Source organism: Hypomesus transpacificus, chromosome 15, assembly GCF_021917145.1.
Source record: "Hypomesus transpacificus isolate Combined female chromosome 15, fHypTra1, whole genome shotgun sequence".
Classification (NCBI taxonomy): domain Eukaryota; kingdom Metazoa; phylum Chordata; class Actinopteri; order Osmeriformes; family Osmeridae; genus Hypomesus; species Hypomesus transpacificus.
In genome coordinates, this window is record NC_061074.1 from 10,576,161 (window position 1) to 10,588,428 (window position 12,268).

Here is a 12,268-nt window from a genome sequence, read left to right on the forward strand (position 1 = left end):
AACAGCATAGCTCCAGTAGTTCAGAATCTTGAGTCTATTTTAGGATCTGGTGGGATAGTGTTCCAGCCCATCTTAAAGTGTGCACCGCTCCTCAGTTGTTTTTGCCAACACATACAGACGAAGAACAGAGCAATTCCGTTCTACCAAACAGCTTAGGAAATCGTTGGTAGTAATACAGCACATCCAGTATATAATTGGTCATAGATTGCTTACCTAGGGCAAATTAAATGACCGGTACCTTAACTCCAATCCCGATTTAGATCCAAGGTCATCTTCCTTCTGTCTTTCTGTGAATCACTGTTCTGCATGTAACTGAAGGTTATTCATCTCCCACTCATTCTCTCCATTTCACAGAGAAACTGTCTGACGTCCAGTAATAAAAGACTGAGAACTATCTGACAAGTGTCCTTGTTTCTGTAAATAAATATAAAAAAATTATTACAGCACAATGTACAGTTCATCCAAATATATTTATTTTTATTGTGATTGACTTTGGAAGGAGCTGCTTTTTTAGCTGCTCCTGCATTCTCTAATCCCTGCTCTCCTCTCTGTCCCCCCCCCCCCACACACATTCCCTGTGGTGTGGGGGTTGGAGCTGTCAGGACCTGCTTGGTCGTCGGTCTGCCAACGTTGGACCAGGTCGTCACCCGGAATCCAGTCTCCATGACGGCCAACAGCGAGTTTCCCGGTCCCATCCAACGTCTATAAAGGCGAACAATGGGTTTTGGTGTTTCAAAACCCATTGACACTGTATGACTATGTTTAGCTTGTGTTCTGCTCCTCTCTCCTACCAACCGTCTCTGGAGGAGGGGATCCCTCTCTGAATTGCTCCTCCCAAGGTTTCTTCCATCTTTTCTCCCATTGGGAGTTTTTCTGGGAGTTTTTCCTTGTCTTCCTTGAGGGTTTAGGTTGGTTGAGGGGCAGTTCTATGGGCGTATGTGAAGCCCTCTGTGACATGCTTGCGTGTAAAAAGGGCTATACAAATAAATTTGATTTGAAGGAGAAATAGGCCAACATTTCAGATTATTTTCCAGTTTAAGACAAAGTCAAAGGCAGGAAGATGTATTAATAAAACGAATAGATAAAAGCATTTGGTAAATTAATACATTATATATACAGACAACATCAGAGACAAAAAATACTTTAAACAGTGAACACAGACATAACCATCCACTCATTATTTAAAGGCCAGCCAATGGAAATTAATGGATGAAGTGGCTGGTTCATGGGCTTCAAGCCCAAAAACCTTTACATCATAAAAATCATAAGATCTTCATTCAACTCTTTAAAACACAATAAAATGTAGTCATTTAATTTTTTATTTACGAAAATACTGCACAATGAGTGTTGATTTCAACAGTCCTTTGTGATAACATGGCTGTATTGTGGGTGAGTAATAGTCATTACTATTGCACACGAAGAGCTATTGTTTCTGAAAATGCGGTGTAAAATGTCAAACAAGATGAACTATCATACATAAAACACCATTCATAGATTCCATATAATGTAATGAAGGGTCGCTTAAGTCAGAAATTCTCACTGGTCTCGCTCGTTTTCCACACTGGTGTTTCCAAAATAGTAACTAAATGTCATGTGCAGTGATGTGTATCGATTCTGAAGCAGAATGACGGGGTGAGAGGCTGAAGCCCCCCCCCCTCCCCCCCAGGCCCCCTCCCGCCCTCACCGAACATCAACAGTCATTCCAAGGTCAGGCCTGCTGGCAAAATGGATTTTACCATCGGCCTCCTGCTCTTCAAACACCACGAGCTGAAGAAACAAACCCACATTAGGCTTCAAGTAGAACAGAAGAGGGGTTAGCGGCTGGGGATGCCCCACCCCGGACTGTTCCGGAAAGCACTGCCGAGTTCAATATTGTCAAAGTCGGGGGTGGCGGTGCCGGGGGGGTTCTCCAGCTATATAAAAACTGTTGACCTGTGTTATTTCTAACACGGGCATTGGAATTGGAAATTCTTGTAGAGGACGTGAGGAGATTTCTAGTTAATCCCGAGGACCGGTTAGAGATGTGGGATGTTGTCAGTACCTGATTAGCTCCCTGCTTCAGCCAGGGGGTAGGGAGGTAGATGGTTTGCTGGGGCCCTATGGACCAGTGGCGTCCAAGATTCTGCCAGTTGATAAAGACCACTTCTTTACCCTAGCCCTGTGGAGGCACACTGAAATGAGTTACTACTATTCTTCCTAAATTCCTCCCTTCAGAGTTATCTGATTACTAACATGCTAACAAACAAAGGACAAAGTATGATCAGGAAGCACTCTCATAACCTGATAAGCTTGTCGGCTTCACTCACAGGAAGTCTTATGAAGGTGCCTCTGGGAGGGCCATCTACATCCAGACTGGCCTGGAAGAACCCTGGAAAGGAGGCCCTCTGGGAAACTGAGTTCCACTGGCCTGCAATCAGTCTGAAATTATATATATTTACCAGGAATGTAAATTGTTTCATGACAAGTTAGGACATTTAGATTTCATTAGCAAGCTTTACAAACAAAAATACAAACGCTGCCCAGATTGAGATGATTAATAATAATAATTCATTGATTTCCACTAGCTCCCGGTGTAACTGTCCACTGTGAAAAAGGCGAAGGAAGATAACCTTGATGGAAACAGGCAGGTGTACTGAAAGAGACAAAAGATCAACAAACAGAGGGGTGAATTAAAAGTAAATGATGGGTACAGACCGGTTCATAAACTCTGGAACCATATCCAGACATAAATGGTAACGTCTCGAAGCGCCACATCATTCAATGCAATATTTCCAACAAGTCCTGGAAAATAAGACAGTTCTGTCCTCGGCTCTGTGGGAGAGGGAGTTAATTAACTGAAATATCAAACTCCACAACAAGAAGGGGAAACAATTGAATTTGTACCTTTGCGCTGTTTGTCTAAGAGTTTCCCATAATTCCGTTTTCCACCAGTAAACTCAATGTTCTCTCTCCCTTCAATGGGAAAATGCATTAAACATGAGCAAATTGTTATTGGATAAGCAAGAGCTTTTTATGCTAAGCACCAAGAGAAAACAGCAAGAAACATTTGCCTTTCACCTGGGCTGCATAAAGTAATTGATCAAGCACAATCTCTGGCTGCACCTTTTGGATAAGCTGCGTGAACTGTATTTCCAATTGCAAGTGGCGAGTCCAAAGCTGTCTGGTTGTAATTCTTCTTTGTTAGGACAACATTTGTCTGGAAAGTTGCTGTTGGCTTAATCCTGGCACCTCAGCAACCACATTTATCAGCATCACCAGGAGCTTTCACATCTAACATGGTGCTGAATATTAACAAGAGCAGGTTCTCGGGAACAGACCTCAGTAGCACTCCTAGAGCCTGTCCACAGAGCACACTAACACACTACCTTCCCATCAGGCATTGCAAACACCTCGGTCTTGTAGTCTAGGATGCCAACAAAATGTCTGTCCAAAAACACCTGGAACACATATTACGCTATTACGAATAGTCCAAGTCCCCCACTGTCAGTGGGCATTACCATCATGACCAAATCATATTTAATGCAGCCAAGACAGAGGTGTCCGTGTCCTCACCAGAGCTCTGTCCCTGACGTTGTTCCAGGAGTTCAGAAAGCCTCCATTGGTGATGGTGGTCTCATAGAGAGTGTAGCCGTATGACTGACCGGACTGGGAGGTTCTCCATGTTGACCGGCCTCTCAGACCTGCATGACTGGGGAAAACAAGGAAGCAAACTAATCCAGCCGTCTAGCACAGAATGTACAGCTACATCTCTAAACCAAGTGCAAACAGCCTTTTCAATAACAGTCATTACGAAATAGAGTCTTCCGACAAGAGGGCCTATCTGGACGGTGGGAAAGTAATTGTTGTCTCACAGGGGAGAAAATTACTGCAGCGGGGAGTGAATAATTAATGATGTAAGCAACTGCCAGACGTGCTACATCTGTCCAGAACATAAACTGCCCTGAAGAGCATGTTATAAAGCAGCCTTGTCTGGCCTAAAGATATAGTACAGTACCAGACATCCCAGTTGGTTTAGCATGCACAACATGGGCATCAGCTGACCTTCGTAAACTGTAGGCTCTCCCACAGGGACAGGTGCTGGAGGATGACAGAAGGCTGGTAGACACTCCTGTCCTGAAGAAGGGAGAGGGGGACCTCTGGAAGCTGATCACCTGACACACACACTTGTATGTGTGTACAATTCCATCCGTGCATGTGTGTGTACCTGACAGTAAATGCCACTCACTGTGGTACCAATTGAGAAGGTTCCTCAGGGCCATACAGTCATTAAACAGTGTCTTACATTTCTGTGTCTGTGGATGCATGCATGTCTGTCCAACTGACTGACGGAATTCCAAATAGCATTGTCGAAAAACCAAACCAATCTTCATGCAAGATTTACCCATTCACAGGTGTTGCACATATTAGCCCCATTCTCCAAACTGACTCATTTTCCAATATACTGTACCATTATAGCTGGCCGTAGCTGCTCTTGAGAAATGCTATCCAAACCCATTAGCTGTGATAAAACACTCTGAATGTGTGAATGTTGAGTCTAGCTCAAGCACTCCCCTACCACCCGTTTGCGAAACACATACGCCTAGTGTTGATGGCCTGTATGCCTCACTCGAAAAGGCTTTTCGAAGCAGTATTGACTTGTAAACAGCAAACAGGGCTCAGTTAGGATCTTCTTCTCTCAAATTGTGTTCAACATTTTTGTGTTTGACTATCTTTCCATGTTCTATGTTATTGCCTCCGGAAGGTTCATCCTGGAGTGGTGACAGCTTTGCTGCAGCTTTCTTTGTACTTTCTTCAAGAACCAGACTATTTCATGAGTCAAGGAGTCTTCAAACAAGTCGTAGACTTTAAAAGGACACCGTTTTCTTTATTCAGGCAAAATAACGGAAGATAATTATTATCATCTGTCATCACAGGCTGGCGTGAGTCACAGAACGACTGAGAGCTGCTCCGAGCAAAACAATAGGACATATCACATCTGATCTAATTACAGAATTAGGTCATGTGTTTATGGTTGGTGAACAGGACATAAGCCTATCAGATGGTTTAGTGGCTGCTTTCATCCAGGCTAGGGCTTATTGTTCCCACAACACAGAAATGGTTTGTTCTGTGTTTGTTCTCTGAAATATGGCTTATCAGGAGACTGGATTCATATGGTTATACAGTGCCCTCCAAAAGTATTGGAACAGTGAGGCCAATTCCTTTATTTTTGCTGTAGACTGAAAACATTTGGGCTTGACATCAAACGATGAATGTGAAACCAGAGATCAACGTTTCAGCTTTTATTTCCAGGTATTTACATCAGGATCTGATGCACAAATTAGAAAATATCACCTTTTTGTTCAAACCCACCCATTTGTCACGTGAGCAAAAGTATTGGAACATATGACTGACAGGTGTGTTTTGTTGCCCAGGTGTGTCCTATTACATACATTATTCAATCAATAAATACCACTGAATGTCTACACTCAGGTTCAGATTGGGTAAGATAGGTTTTGTCTATGCAGACTGTATTCAGAGGTGAAAACAACATGAAAACCGGAGCGCTGTCTTTGGGTGAAAAACAAGCAATTGTGAGTCTTAGAGAAGATGGAAAATCAATCAGAGCCATTGCAGAAACATTGGCCATAGCCAGTACAACCATTTGGAATGTCCTGAAGAAGAAGAAAACTACTGGTGTACTAAGTAACAGACGTCGAACAGGTAGACCAAGGAAAACATCAGCAGTTGATGACAGAAACATTGTGAGAGCTGTAAAGAAAGACCCTAAAACAACTGTTAGTGAGATCAGCAACAACCTCCAGATGGCAGGAGTGAAGGTATCACTATCTACTGTTCGCAGAAGACTTCATGAACAAAAGTACAAGGGCTACACCAGAAGATGCAAACCACTCATTAGCAAGAAGAATAGGAAGGCCAGGCTGGAATTTGCCAAAAAGTACAGAGATGAACCTCAAAAATTCTGGGACAAAGTTTTATGGACTGATGAGACAAAGATTAACTTTTACCAAAGTGATGGAAAGGCTAAAGTTTGGAGAAAGAAAGGAACTGCTCATGATCCCAAACACACAAGCTCATCTGTGAAACACGGTGGAGGTAATGTCATGGCTTGGGCTTGCATGGCTTCTTCTAGGACGGGCTCATTAATCTTCATTGAGGATGTAACACATGATGGCAGCAGCAAAATGAACTCGGAAGTCTACAGAAACATTTTGTCTGCCAATTTAAGGAAAGATGCAACCAAACTGATTGGCAGAGCCTTCATCATGCAGCAAGATAACGACCCAAAACACACTGCCAAAACAACAAAGGAGTTCATCAGGGGCAAGAAATGGAAGGTATTAGACTGGCCAAGTCAATCTCCAGACTTAAACCCTATAGAGCATGCATTTTACCTGCTTAAGAGGAGACTGAAGGGAGGAACCCCACAAAACAAACAACAACTGAAAGAGGCTGCAGTGAAAGCCTGGGAAAGCATCAAAAAGGAAGAATGCAAAAGTTTGGTGACGTCAATGGGTCACAGACTTGCTGCAGTTATTGAAAGCAAAGGATTTGCAACTAAATATTAAGTCTTATTCACTTAAATATGTTTTAAGTATATCTGTTCCAATACTTTTGCTCACATGACAAATGGGTGGATTCAAACAAAATGTGATATTTTCTTAGTTGTGCATCAGATCCTGATGTAAATACCTGGAAATAAAAGCTGAAACGTTGATCTCTGGTCTCACGTTCATTATTTGATGTCAAGCCCAAATGTTTTCAGTCTACAGCAAAAATAAAGGAATTCGCCTCACTGTTCCAATACTTTTGGAGGGCACTGTATATGTTTAGCTTATTCCAGAGACTTGTAGAGATATTGGAGGATTAGATGGTTGAAGCAGCATGGTATTGTCTGTACTTGTGTTAACCGATAGGCTGAAGGAATTGTATGTTTTTGCAGCATTGCAACTGATCCTGTATCTCTATTTGAACACATCTAGAAGCTAGCAGTTAAGCATAGGTGTCATTTCTAGACCAAGCCACAGTTTGGAGGACCCCCCCCCCCCCCCTAGGGGCCGTAATCTCTCTCTCTCTCTTTCTCCCTCCCATACACACTGTAGCCAACCAAACAAGCCTTAAATCAATCTCATCCGTCATTAGACAGAGCACATTTCCCAACGGGCCCTAACTACATCACACAAGTTTGGGTGAGAGAGATCCACTAAAGCTGAGGCCCTCTCGGCGACACTCACTGTGGTAGCTGCCGAATAAATTCCTCAGAAGATGGTACTTGGTGGTGTAATCCCCAGCCTCGGATAATGGAGCGGCGTAATCTGCAAGATAATGCGCTATCAGAACAGCAGGCATGTGAGAATGCGAGGCGCGATGCCTCCTCACGCGTCTGGCGGTTTGGCCCTGCCTTTATCGAACATCTCGATGCAGCAGGAGTTCCACATTTCCAAGACTATCTCGACAGGTGCTGTTCAGGGAATTTGAAAGGTAGGTGGGAACCCAAGTAGTGATGCAAGTTCACGCAAACATTATGTCAGTGCAGAGGGTCAAAATGCAGTCTCTTTGGTCTGCTTTTTGAGCCAATTCTACTTGAAGTAGGGAGGTCTTTAGGATGTTAAACCCCAAGGAGGACATAAACTCCCCTCTTGTTGCCTTTCATTTGCGTTTCCAAAACGTATTACCAGGGTAATGAATTTGTTAATGAAAGAGCGTTCAACAGCAGCTAGAAGGTTGCTGTACTGTTAAGGAGTGACAGCACCACCTATTGGCTGACAGAGGCACAATGCAACTACGCATCTCCAAATCAAACAGATCCACAGATCAAAAAACACAACAGTGTAGAGAGATTGATATAATGATAACAGTTAAGTCACAACTAACCATAGCTAGTTACCATGGCTTTGGGTCAGCTGTGTGTGGCCAGAGCCCCATTCATGAAGCCAAAGTTTGTCCCTCTGTGGAACATGTAGAGGTTGATTGATTTCTGGTTTAGGGATTTCTGTTACAAGAGCCATCATCTCTGTCAAAAGAGGGACACAATGACTTCCACAGTTTATGCTGTTGTTTCAGAAACCGCATGTGAAGGTCAGACCTAGGGCTGGAACAACACAGAAAATGGCTACTACTACCTTTACATTTAGTCATTCAGCAGACGCTCTTATCCAGAGCGACTTACAGTAAGTACAGGGACATTCTCCCCGAGGCAAGTAGGGTGAAGTGCCTTGCCCAAGGACACAACGTCATTTTGCACGGCCAGGAATCGAACCAACAACCTTCCGATTAATAGCCCGACTCCCTAACCGCTCAGCCATCTGACCCCGTCCTTTACCTGTACACAGTGCCATACTGTCACAAGAGGGACAAAGACCCAAAGGAAATAAGCAGATATATATTTTGTGTTTAAATTCCATTTGGCACTAGCCTTAACAAGCAGCAAAGCTTGATTCAATTATGCCATTGACCTAAATCCACTGTCGAATGCAATATGGAATGACCTTTGACGCACCTTATTACAAGTGGCTGCAATTTATCATCAAGTGACACCTTTTGCATTTCTATTCCCTCCATCACCCCACACTGATTAGCTACACACAATGGGTGCACAGTGAAGTGACTGAGGATAATTATATATTCAAAATGGGCTGTCTTTAGTGATTCAAATCAAGGGCACAGGGATAATGACTAACAGTGGAAGGGAGTGACTGAGCTTGACTTGATTAGCTTCCTGCGGGTGGTGCACAAGGTGGGCGGTGTAGGAGTTATTTTTTTCATTTTTTATAAACAATCCTTGAATTGTTCACCGCATGATCTCAAGACAAAGGACCAGGACGTGTGCTTCAGTGCACGTATGTTTTGCATGGAATAAGGTTGTGCATAGCAGGGTCCAAAGGCGTTTAGAAAAACATGTGGTGAATGGGTTAGTCACTGAATCTTGCACACAGTGAACTCTCTTCCCTGCAGTGGCGGGTGAGTCACGCTTATCTAACACGGATTCATACCTGCAGTACTTTCTCCCGTAATAAAACCTGTTTTGCTATGCTTTGCATGTGTGAAAAGAATCAATTCAATGTGCAGATGTTTGGTCCTTTTTTATCAAGAAAACTATCAGGGATCTGGAAGGTTACCAACGCTTTCAAATTGTATAATTTTCAAAACAAGAAATGCATGGTGTCATACAACAAAATAATGCCAATATACTGATATGAGGGATATTGCAGATACTGGCTTAATTTTGTTTATATACTGCTGATGGCTCACAAGCCAGTGTGCATAAACATTTTCATACCTGACCAAACCTCAGCACAAAGGACAAGTGACCATCTGCTATTGCTAAGTTCCAAACAGTTAATAGGATACATGCCATACATAGATGAACCCTGCTGGAAGAGGAAATCAGATTTTTCTTTCAAATTGCTTTCCGTAATTCCTAGTGTCCTCTCTCCTCATCATCCCCTCAGGGGATGAATCTGAAAATCTCCCCAAAACTTGTACCTACAATGCATTTGGATGTAGACAAGTAGCTAGGACACTGGAAATGAGTTTTGAGAGCAACTGCTTTCTCAACCTCGGCTGGAAAGAAAGGGTGAAGGTCACCCCTGAGGTCGAACCATCAAGACAAATACTCCATCACCAATTTGGGTTTATGTGGCTGTAGGCCAAGTAGAAATGTTTAAGTCAGAGGAAAAAATGTAAAACCACATCATATTAAAATATAACTTTAATTGACTGCAAAAAGAACCTTATATGTTATTCCAGGACAGGGGTGGGCAATTCCTTAGGGGCCACTGTCCTGCATGTTTTAGATGTTTCCCTGCTCCAACACACCTGATTCACACCTGAATGGTCATTACCCGGCTTCCACAGAGCTTGATAACAACCCATTCATTTGAAACAGGTGTGCTGGAGTAGGGAAACATCTGAAACATGCAGGACAGTGGCCCCTAAGGACCAGGATTGCCCACCCCTGTTATAGGGCAATTCAAGACAGTGAGACAAGTAGTGACTCATCTTCCTGATTTCCCACATGTACTGTGTGAGGTCTATCGATTAGAGTGACAGAGCCCTCGTCACATGTCAACATGACACATCCACTTGTATTGCATCTAGATACTTTCAGGACTGAGTTTCTGGAAGTTGACGGTTTCTAATGCTTTGGAGACACAGCAAAACAAAATTGTCAGCATACTGTAGCAGATTTTGCCTTGTCACTGGGCCTAAAGTAAATGTGCATACAATGGCGACAACCCTGTATGGCAGTAAAGATTCAACAACCCTGCACTATTTTCATTTTAATCAGCTATGATACTGTAAATTGATCCTGTTTTCTGAACACACAAACTAAATCTGGATCCATCTAAACAAACGGGCTAATCCGCCTCCATTGTACTCAGACTTCAAGTGGAGAGGGAATTAGAGAATTAGAAGGCCCGCTGGGTTCTCTCAGTGGCTGCCTGACACCAACTCGTCCTTGGCACAGACATGGGTTCTGGTACCAAGCTAACTGCTGCTGCACTGCAGGCTTACTCACCAGGCCGGTGTTTCTGTGTTTGTGTGTGTATGTGTGTGTGTGTAAATTGTTTGGCCAGAGAGTACAATACCTTCATTCATTCCACCCTGTTAAAGCCCATCCTGGTAGTCTGAGGTCAAGAGGAGCTCTGTGATTCCCCTGGACAATAGCCCCTGGACACAGCAAGATAATTGTGGTCGGAATGACATCACATACAGTAACACTTGTTTCAAAGAACATTTTGTGGAGAAATGAAGTTGAAGAGATTCATTTAGGGTGAAGGAGAGATAGAGAGGGAGTCGGTGACAAGAGTTAGTGAATGAATAAGTGAGTCCAACCTCTTTTACAACCGGCATGTATTCATTGTCTTTTGCGTAAGAGCCATATTCATTTTCCACTTCAACTGCTATAATTGTCCCACCATTGGAGTACTGCAATTGAAATAGCAAATCAAAGTGTTCGTTCCAGAGCATCAGCATTTTTCTCAATCCCACTTAACAATATCAATCTTTATTTAATCTTTGTATAAGAGTTTAGATAAAACACAGTCTGTGATTTCTCTGTGATCACTTGAAATATGTATAAAACAGGATAAAGGTTTCATCTCATCTTGACACATGGTGTACTGTACCTGATATGGCACAAGTCTAGGAACCAGCTGATCAAAGAAGCAGCTGACAGGATCGGTGAACTGTGGATAAGTTCATCTCAACTTCATGTTCTCATCACGCAAATAAATATTCCAGCAACATAATGACACTGATCGTACTGTCCACCTTCTGTGCTGCAATGTAGGCCAAAAATTCTTGAGGGGAAAAATCCTTTAAAGACTATTATCAGAATCACATAATGGTATATTATTATTATCATCATCACCATTATCAAATTCTCATGACTTCCTGATTTCTCTGATTGCAAAATGATGATTTTCTACCTCCTTTTGTAGCTTTCCACTGTGCTGGGTGTTGATAATATGAAGATAACTATCAAAAAACAACATGACGCATCAGCGTTCGTTTATCAGAAATTTAAAATAGCAGAGATTAAAGTGATTACGGGGAAAATTAAGATGCAGACAGCATCCCGGTATGCCGCTAAGCTTAATGTCTTTGCTGTATACAATGTTGAGTTGCTTCATGATTTGAGTTTCTGTGAGGGCTGCATCTGCAAGGAGTTATCACTAACCTGGGCAGCTCTCCTAAATCCATGATGACCCAAAGCCACAGTTTTGCTGCCAGGCTGATGTATGCTCTGAAAACACACAGAGATTCAGGCAAAATTCAGGGAACACGTCCAAACAGCTTCATATCACTGTCTGAAAGTGTCGCCCCTTCTTACTCTAAATCCAGCTGGTCCTGGAAGTTGAAGACTCCTCTATCGGGTTCATGCAGGTTCCATGGTACATATGTGGTGAGTGCGTTGACCCCACAGGCCTTCATCTTCAGCAGCCGGTCCCCCCAGTAGGCCCTGGGCACACGGAAGTAGTGGATGGAGCCTCCCAGGATGTGGAAGGGCTCTCCCTCCAGAGTGACCTGGGAAGAGTTGGCCCTCAGACCCTCTGTGCGGCTCATTCTCTTCACTGCTGCAGGATGTGTGGGAAAACGTTAGTTTTGTTATTACTGAGAATATTACCATGAAAACAATAGTCACACATTGCTTTACGAAGAACATACATTTAAAGTAGTCACGTTTCAAAAACCAAAACACTGGTAAAAATTCAACTGGCTCCAACCACAGACTGAAGTAGAAGAATAAATCGTAAAAAATGTT

The 12,268-nt window shown here is 42.9% G+C and overlaps 1 pseudogene; it reads right to left on the reverse strand.

Moving 5' to 3' along the window:
* Positions 1–1,680: 1,680 nt before the first annotated feature.
* LOC124477992 lies at positions 1,681–12,069 on the reverse strand (annotated as a pseudogene).
* Positions 12,070–12,268: the final 199 nt, after the last annotated feature.